Raw genomic sequence first — 8846 nt, 5'->3', positions numbered from 1 at the left:
AAGTGTTAAAAGTAATATAACTAGGCTGAAAACTTTATAGGACCATAAATCATATAAAACATGATCTGATGATTTTACCCAAAATCAAATAAAAATTAGCTACTGGTTTGGGCTTAATTGTAGGAAGATATATAATTTACCTAAAAGTTATTTATGTTACATTCAATATAAATTCTACAATCCTTCAACATTACCTTCATGTTTTTAATGAAATATAATTTATTTTAATGCCTTAGAAATTTTGCACTCATCTTTCAATTACCTGAGGAAAAGATGAATGCAAAATTACTATTCTTACCTAGTGTTCCTATATGCAGTCTTTACAACTGTTATCTTTCTCCTGATAACTTATGAGTCTAATACAGGGTAACTTTCATGTTTCATGGGTAAATAGTGAATTGTATGTCATAATCCACAGCAGGTGTTATAAAATGTCAAATACTCTTTGTATTGCACCATTTTAAGTGTTCATTTTTAGTCTTCTTCTGAATTTCAACTGCCACTGTTTCTTTTGCAGTCATGCAAGTGTCTCTTTTTCACCCTCAAAAACTAGCCTAACCGAGATAATAAATAAAAATAATATATTTTCCTCTTGACTGCACTGAGCTCTGCAGTAGTTAATAATTAAAATTTATACATAACTATTGTGTTTAAATTCATCCCTGTACAACCAAATGATACTCTGAAGGTGCCAAGAATACACAGAGAAGAATGAGAGGCTCTTTAATAAATAGGGTTGAAAAATTCAATATCCACATAAAGAAGAATGAAATTAGGGCCTTCTTATCTTACCATACAAATGTCAACTCAAAATGAAGGCAATCCTCAAGTATAAAGTGAAGCAATAAATTACTGAAAGAAAATATAGATTATGACAAATATCTTTTACAATGGTCTGGATAACTTTTACTTGTAACAAAGACATAAGGTTGTAAAGATTTTAAGTTAAACAAGCTCAATTAGAACAGATTCCTAGCTTTTACAGGTTTCAACTTTATAAAACTAAGAAGTAATTTTTGTATATTCTCAGTGTTTTTTTCCTTATAAGATAAAGACTGTGATACTCTATTAGTTACTGTCTTGGTAGAACACAATGCCCATGGTCCGTAAGTTAGAAGAAAAGGACATTAATTTAGCTTATGGTATCAGGGAATTCAGTTCATAATTAGTTGGTTACAAGACAAAAACCTCATGAGAGAAGGGCATATTGGAGGAAAGCTGCTTGTTTATAGAGGTGAGCACGGAAGGGAAAAGTGCCAGGGAGGAAGGGGCAAGGGACTGGATGTGGTTCCCAAGGCCACACTTCCATGAACCACCAACACACTTACAGCATTGCGCAGTACCAAACTTCTGACCAATTGAAAAGCCAATCAAGTTTGAGAAATCAAGCTTACCTGACATAAATACCTAATTAGTACGGAGGTTTCAGGATTTTTGATGCCATACATTAAATGCTTAACATAGTCCCTCTATCAAATGTTTCTGAATGAATAAATATTATTCCTAAATGCTTCTTTTCTTCTCTTGAAGAAAAATGCCACCAGAAAGGGTATAAAAACATGCATCATAAAAAAAAACAACAACAAAAAACAACAACAACAACAAAAAAAAACTACAATGCTTATTCAAAGCTTTTTCACTTGGAGAAAAGAGGCTTGCTGCAGGCTGCCCTGTTGTTTCTCAGACCAGCTATATTTTCCTTACCTTTGAGAATGTAGAGCTGGGCAGTAACTGTGTCAGTATCATTTATGAAGAGAAAAATTATGGGCCTACTAGAAATGAGAGAACTATCAAAATGAGAGAACTATCACATTTTGAAGAATTCTATGGCAAAAAAAGGCAAAGTATTTTATTTAATGGTCAACATCAATTATGGTGGAAATATGTGGATACAACCAATTTGATTAATGCCATTGGGACCTAAAACCATGAGAAGTCCATTTTTCTTGCTGGATTTCAACTCAGTGTTCCGTAGTCCGCATATAAAGTCAGATGAATTGCAGCAGCTGAAAAGATGAAGTGGCTGTAAGTTTCTGTGAGAAAGATTGATGATAAAAATTGGCCTGAACTAAAATATCAGTTATAATCACCAACAAACTGGTAAGGGGAGGAAGTGCCATTCAGCTCTGATTCCACCTGTTAATTACCTTAAAAATATATACATTTCTACTTATATTTTTGGCATATTATGATTTAATCAAAACATTGCCTGTCATAAGTTTAAGAAAAGTAAGTTCAATTCATGGGGTCTTTTTAATAACATAATATTCCAGATATTTTAAACCCTTATAAATTAAAAGAATAACAGAGGAACAGATAATATTTAGTGTTGCAAAACATACAAACATCCTAAATTAGGTGCCTGATGAAAGAATGCTATACTTATTCCTAACCTATTTTTTAATTTATATAACAAATTCTGAGCTGTCTTCTAGCAAGTTAGCTGAGGCATTCTGTAGGGTTTATCACAGCTGTTAATTAGAGGTCAGGAAAATAATATCTACCATACTTAAGTGAAAAAGAAGCACAGCAAAGAATCGCTGATAAAGGATAAAGGCGGTACAGAATATTTGCATGAATGTTAAAACATTGCTATATCCACATCTATTACATAAAGAATACTGGGGAAAATGATCCTAATCCCTGAGTCAGAAATTCTTCTCTGTGAAATAGAATAATAAAAAGTAATACCAAAGAACAAACCATATTCATATTGTTAGCATTTCAGATGATTCACTTGATAGCATTTATAAAACAGTTGCTGTGTTGCAAGACCTTTGGAGGTGAAAAGATTGAACCTCATGTATTTCATAGTATCAACTTGTATTTATTTATTTATTTATTTATTTATTGTCTCATCAGCAGAAAAGGACCCCTAAATGCAGAAAGGTTAGAGGGTTAATTCATTCCCATGTGGCTTTTAATAGTAAAATGAGAATATGGATCTAGAAAATCAGGTAGCAAATTTGACATTTTTAATTATTATGGCAAGCAGTTAATACATTAAGAATGCATGTGAATTTGTTTCTGTAATACTGGAAGTTAGAACTGAGATAACACTATGAATTTAGAGGCAAAATGAGTTGTAAAAAGAGAAAGAATGGGAAAAGGATTTCACCTTCATAAGAAAAGCTGAAAGGGACAAAGCTCTTAGAAAAGATTAAAGTGGCCCATTCACAAATGGAAGAGAAAAGCTTTAAAACATTGCTAGTATCTGATAGTTTTCCATTGGGACGTGGGTTTTGTTTTTAAATTTTTCTTTTTCTTTCCAGGTACTTTTTCTTTGTGTAGGATTGGCTAAGCAGTAATTCTTAGCCTCTCAACCATCATGATTGGCCCTATTAATGCAGCACAACCAGCCTTGCAACATAAACAGGGGACAAAGAGAGGACACCTTACACTGTTGGCAAGGGAGACCACACACACACACACACACACACACACACGCACGCACGCACGCACACACACACACACACACACACACACGCACACACACACACACACACACACACACACACACACACACACCCGCATGCACACACAGATACTCGGGCTTTTAATGTATAGCAACCCATCGACTAAGTCCAGAGAAACCCTCTGTACTGACCTTGTCAGGCTTCCTCTTCTACTTCAGCAGTGGTGATGATATTTAATTAAGACTGTATTATGCTTTCTTCTTTGCCCGTGATTACCTTAAGCTTCATATCAATGCTTTCTATATTGTCTGTAACTATTTTAAACTTCCCTCTAAATCTATGTCTCATCATCTTATGAAATTTTAACAGAGACCTTTGTCTCCTTAAATAGGAATTAAAGCCAAAACACAATCACTTATGTTAACATGACACTGGGTGCATGAAAAATAAATCAGAAGTTCAAGAAAGTGATCTTTACATTAGGGATTTGTAAAAGCTGAGAAGAGAAAAGAAACCTCAGGTGTGCAGCTGAAGATTGACAAAAAGAGGCCTGAGTTTCCTGCCAAACTCCTGTATTTCTAGCAGGAGGTTCGTCAAACTGCTAACACCTTAGTCCTTCCAGGTGAGCAGAATAAAGAAACTGTGCTAAAATTAAACATTCTCTAAGATAAGTGGTACATGGCTTTGAGAATAGTGATAGAGAAATGATGAATACTGTCATCAAATTTGATCAAAGTCCATGCGATTTGAGTGAAGTTGATTGACTTCAGAATCACTAAATGTGTTCCATTTTCTTTTGCCATTTACTCTTCATTTGCCTTTGCAAGTATGGTTATTTCTCAGAGTCATGCAAGAGTTTTACTCTTAAAACCTGTGATTCTCTGCACCCCCATCTGGGAATCTTTTCCTATTCCCAAACAGAGGATGGTAGTAGCAGCAATAACATGCTATTTCTACTGCATCACAAGCACTTCAAACATGCAACATGACCTTGTGGAAATCACTTAAATTTCTAGTATTCAGATTCTTTTGGAAATGGGACCATAACACTGTTCTGAGAATAAAAACATGTTTACTTATATCTAAACTAACATTTAGAAGCCTTCCTTTCCTTTAAAATCTTTTTCTCTTTTTTCTTTCTTTCTTTTTTCTTTCTCTTTCCTTATTTATTTATTTATTCCTTCTTTCTTTCTTTACCTCCTTTCCTCTCCTCCCCTCCCCTGTCCTCCCTTTTCTCTCTTCTCCTCTCTAAATATTAATGTTAGATAATGTTTTAGAGCAAATATCTTGGTTCTGGGTGTCCCAGTAGACAAAATTTCATCGCCTGTTCCAAAACATCAACATAAAAGATGAAAAATGGTTTGAATATATATTTTTTGGGCACTCATTCTGAAGCTACAGAAAATACGAGAGAGATAAGTAGCCAAAGTAGGAGGAGGAGGAGGTGTTTAATGAGGGGGCACAGGAGAGGCTTCAGAGGAATGCAGGGGCTCTTTTGCTAGACAATGTGCGGGGGCTGCTTATTCTAACTCTCATGGGGTGGTGCTAACCTAGTTGTGATGTTGGAGCAGGAGTGAAGCTTTATCTAGCGATTGGAGTGCCTTTGGTGTGAGCCAGAAGGAAAGGCAAGAAGTCTGCTTGGGATCTGCAGCACCAGAGGAAGAAGATTGATAAGATGTCTTTGTGGGGTTTCTTCGCCATGTTGGGCCTCTGCCATGATGATTAGATAGTAGCGTGTGAGCAAAAATCTATCATGGTTAAGAACAGGAAAGAAGCTTTAATCAGAAATTGTTGGAAACCTGAAACTGAACTTTGTGAAACCTGGAAATTGGATATCCCTAAAAATCCTGAAAATTACATATTACTAATTCACTGTTTTCAGTCTAGAAGAAGGAAAAGATGGTGTAGCAAATTTGAGGTTAGTAAATATTGTGTTACTAGTTTTTAAGCAGACACTCCTTACGAGACTACCATTCCTGTACACAAAACTGACCAGTAATCTAAATGAGAGTTTAAAGATAATAAAGGAGGTAGATACAAAAATAAAAACAGAGATTTCAAGGTTTTTTCCCTATAGATCCTCTGCACATTTAGTGCCTGATGCTTTTACTCAAACATAAGAAGAAAATATGATCCAAACAGGCCATATTCCCCCAAATATACATGATATCAAACTATTATTCTTCAACTCAATTTGACAAATAGTTGCTCTTCAAAGCCCAGGGACATGTTAGGAACTGAGAATTCATTTTAAAGGGACACAGATCTTTCCTACATGAAAATATCATTGTATTGACTGACAAAAGATTGAAATCACACATATGCAATCTGTTAAAGGAATTGGTTATTCTTATCTGCTGATTAATTTGTCCCTAGGAGTAACATCAGGGAGAAAGATACTTTCCAACATTCATCCCTTCATGGAAACTTCAATTTAAATATCACTCCATGCCAAAAATATCTTCACACAAAGAATTCAATGAGAGATTACAGCATCAACAATAACACACTGTATGTATTGTACACTTTAGCCATATTTCTCTTTTAGATTTCTTTAAACTAAAGAGACAATATGATATTTACACATGGGTGTTTGATTTATTTCATTTATGAGTGTGGTCTCAAAATATTGTGAAAATGAAAGGGAAAGAAGTAATCAAAAAGAGAGAACTGGAATAGCGGTAAGGAGAAAGAAGGAAGGGAAAACGATTTTATGAATATGGGTTATATATACACACACACACACACACACACACACACACACACACACACACACAGGTGTATACAATATATGTGTATACAATAGATAACTATACTACTAGTCTCCATAAGTTCATCAAAAAGAAGTTTGTGTTTTCATTGTTTGCTATATTTTAAAGAGAATAAAATTTTAAAAACCTGATTAAACCCAATCAAAACAAAGCAGGTAAAGTGTTTCAAGCCAGGACAATAGGAAACCAACAACGGCTGCCATAATATATCATTATCTTCACAATCATTGCCCATACCCTCAGAAATAGTAAAATCAAATAAAACAAAACAGAATAAAACCAATCAAAACAGAATATTAAATAAAACAAAACAATAAATTGGAATAAAACAATACTATTGGATTTCAAAAATAAGACAAAAGGAAATTCCTCACATTTTTTATATTGCACACTGTTTTCCTCCCAATAGATGCTCATACTGCACACATTAGGCCTGCAAATTCAATCAAACAGTACAAGCATTTAGCTGTTTTTGTACTTCAGTTGCTATTAACAAACCATGCTGGGTCTGGGAGAAGTACAACAAGAAACCAATTCACCTTTCTCTTAAACCGTGCAAACCATGTGGCACCTGGGAAGAAAGGAGCCAGTTTGTTGTTCCCATGAATCAGCATGGTTTGATTGTTTTACCATTTATTTCATGTCTAAATTTCGTAACAGCTACATTTTTTTGAAATTCTGTATTATTTTTATCCTTTTTGTTTTGTTTTGTTTTTAAAATAAAAACAAATAATGTACAAATGAGCAAAAGTTCAGTAAAGAAGATAGGAAGGACAGTTATGTATTGCACGTGTCATTCTTCCCCGTCTTCCTTTTAACCCTAACCATCATAATCTGCAGAGACACTGTTCTCTTGTGAGACAGAGGAGAAAGAAATAAACATATGAGTTGGCTCGAATGAGTTGAGACTTCCACCAGTGAAAACTGGTAACAGTGCTGACATTAACAGCCTCAGGATAGAGTCTGGCCCCCACAGACCCTAGGCTTCTTCTAGGCTTCAGACTTGTCCTGATTCTAGAATTGTCCCTAAAATATGCAGGCCCAAGACTCAGTTAAGGTTTCATATGAACGCTAGGCTGGTCCCAGCAGCTACAGGTGTAAGGCCTGCCTTATTGCTAGGCTATTTTCCTTAGCATAAGACTGTTGGCCTGGGCTTCAGGTCATTATCACTTCAAGGTTGGGCAGGTAGCCTTGCTGTCCTAGGATCCTGCTAGACCCTGCAGACTCAGGCTTCAGGCTGGCATTCGGATCCCAAGTGGTCCCTAATCGCTAGCAGTGTGGCTCCAATTTTACCAGGTTCCGGAAGCTCTAGGCTTCCAATTTATCTCAAATTCTAGAAAATTCATGAACAATTCCAGAAAAGGTAAACACCAGCAATGGGATGGACTCAATATTCAGGTCAGTTCCTTCAAATCTAAGCAATAGGACTGGCTCCTTGCAGTTAGCCGCTAGGCTTTTCTTAGTGCTTACCTGACCCTTGTGGTCTGCAGGTGAAGATCAGAATCCAGGATCTGTCCTCCAGTTCAATACTCTCATAGTTACCATCAAAATTAACCCCTCAGCCTTGGACATGCGATGAGTCTCAGGCACTGTCACCAGGTATCCTTCGCAGATCCAGGTTTCATGTTAGTATTCGTAGACCAATGCTCTAGGGCACCTACTATCCTGACTCACCATAGCAGAACTGAGTCATGCCAGACATGCCCTCAGAAGTCAATGCTTTGGGTCAGATCCTATAGAATTTAGGAAACAGTATGCCCCTGTTGTCTTTGGTTTCATATTCACCCCAGCATAGGTAATCTTCCGAGCTGAAGGATCTAGGTCCAGCTCTCTGGACCCAGTTGACAGGTCCAACAAAACAGACCCCATAGCATACCAGTGACATAGCAAGCTAACCCCAAAGACAGAAATGAAGGGACTGCTGCTTTCTGATGCATGGCCAATTGATCTAGCCTAAGAATTCTCATAGTAAGTCCAGCTATAGTACCTGACAGATGGTTTCTCCATGCCTTTTAGATAGGTTGACTAGGAATGTAGTTGTCTCACCTAAATCAATGTGTGAAGGATGAAACAGATGCTCCGCTACTTCAGATGCACACACATTAATGCACAGTCTCAAAGATCATGAATAACTAAAAGACAGGACGTCACTAAAGAAAGAACCATAGAGAAGTAGAGATCTACAAACCATGTGACAAATAGCTCAGAATAATTGCCTTAAGCTAGAGGAAAACTCAGATAGCTATCAAAACAGTGTCAGGATGCTAATATACAAAAGTAGGAAGAGATAAACAGGTGGGAAAGAACAAAAAGAACCAAATATGCTATGGAGCTAATGAAACCAATAATTGACATTCACAGCAGACAAATAGTCATGAACTCAAGGACTTGTTTGAAATGCCCTTCAGCAAAACAAGAGAGAACATTTTCTTTTTTAAATTCCTGGGTGACTTATGGAAAACTATGAAGCAAACCAATGCCTTCACTATGGTAGCTCCAGAAGAAACTAAGAAAAGGAAGAAAAAAATAAGGACAAAAATATTATTAAAGAAATAATTTGAAAAGAGAACTTTTCAAATCTGGAGAGGGTAATGAAAATTTGGGTGAAGCCCAAAAACCCTCTCAGCGATTAAATTTTTAAAAGTTAAAATAAATTGCA

This window comes from Cavia porcellus, unplaced genomic scaffold, assembly GCF_034190915.1.
Source record: "Cavia porcellus strain 051 isolate PalLab524CR breed Dunkin Hartley unplaced genomic scaffold, mCavPor4.1 scaffold_4, whole genome shotgun sequence".
NCBI lineage: Eukaryota > Metazoa > Chordata > Mammalia > Rodentia > Caviidae > Cavia > Cavia porcellus.
Note: the sequence above shows the minus strand (reverse complement) of the source record.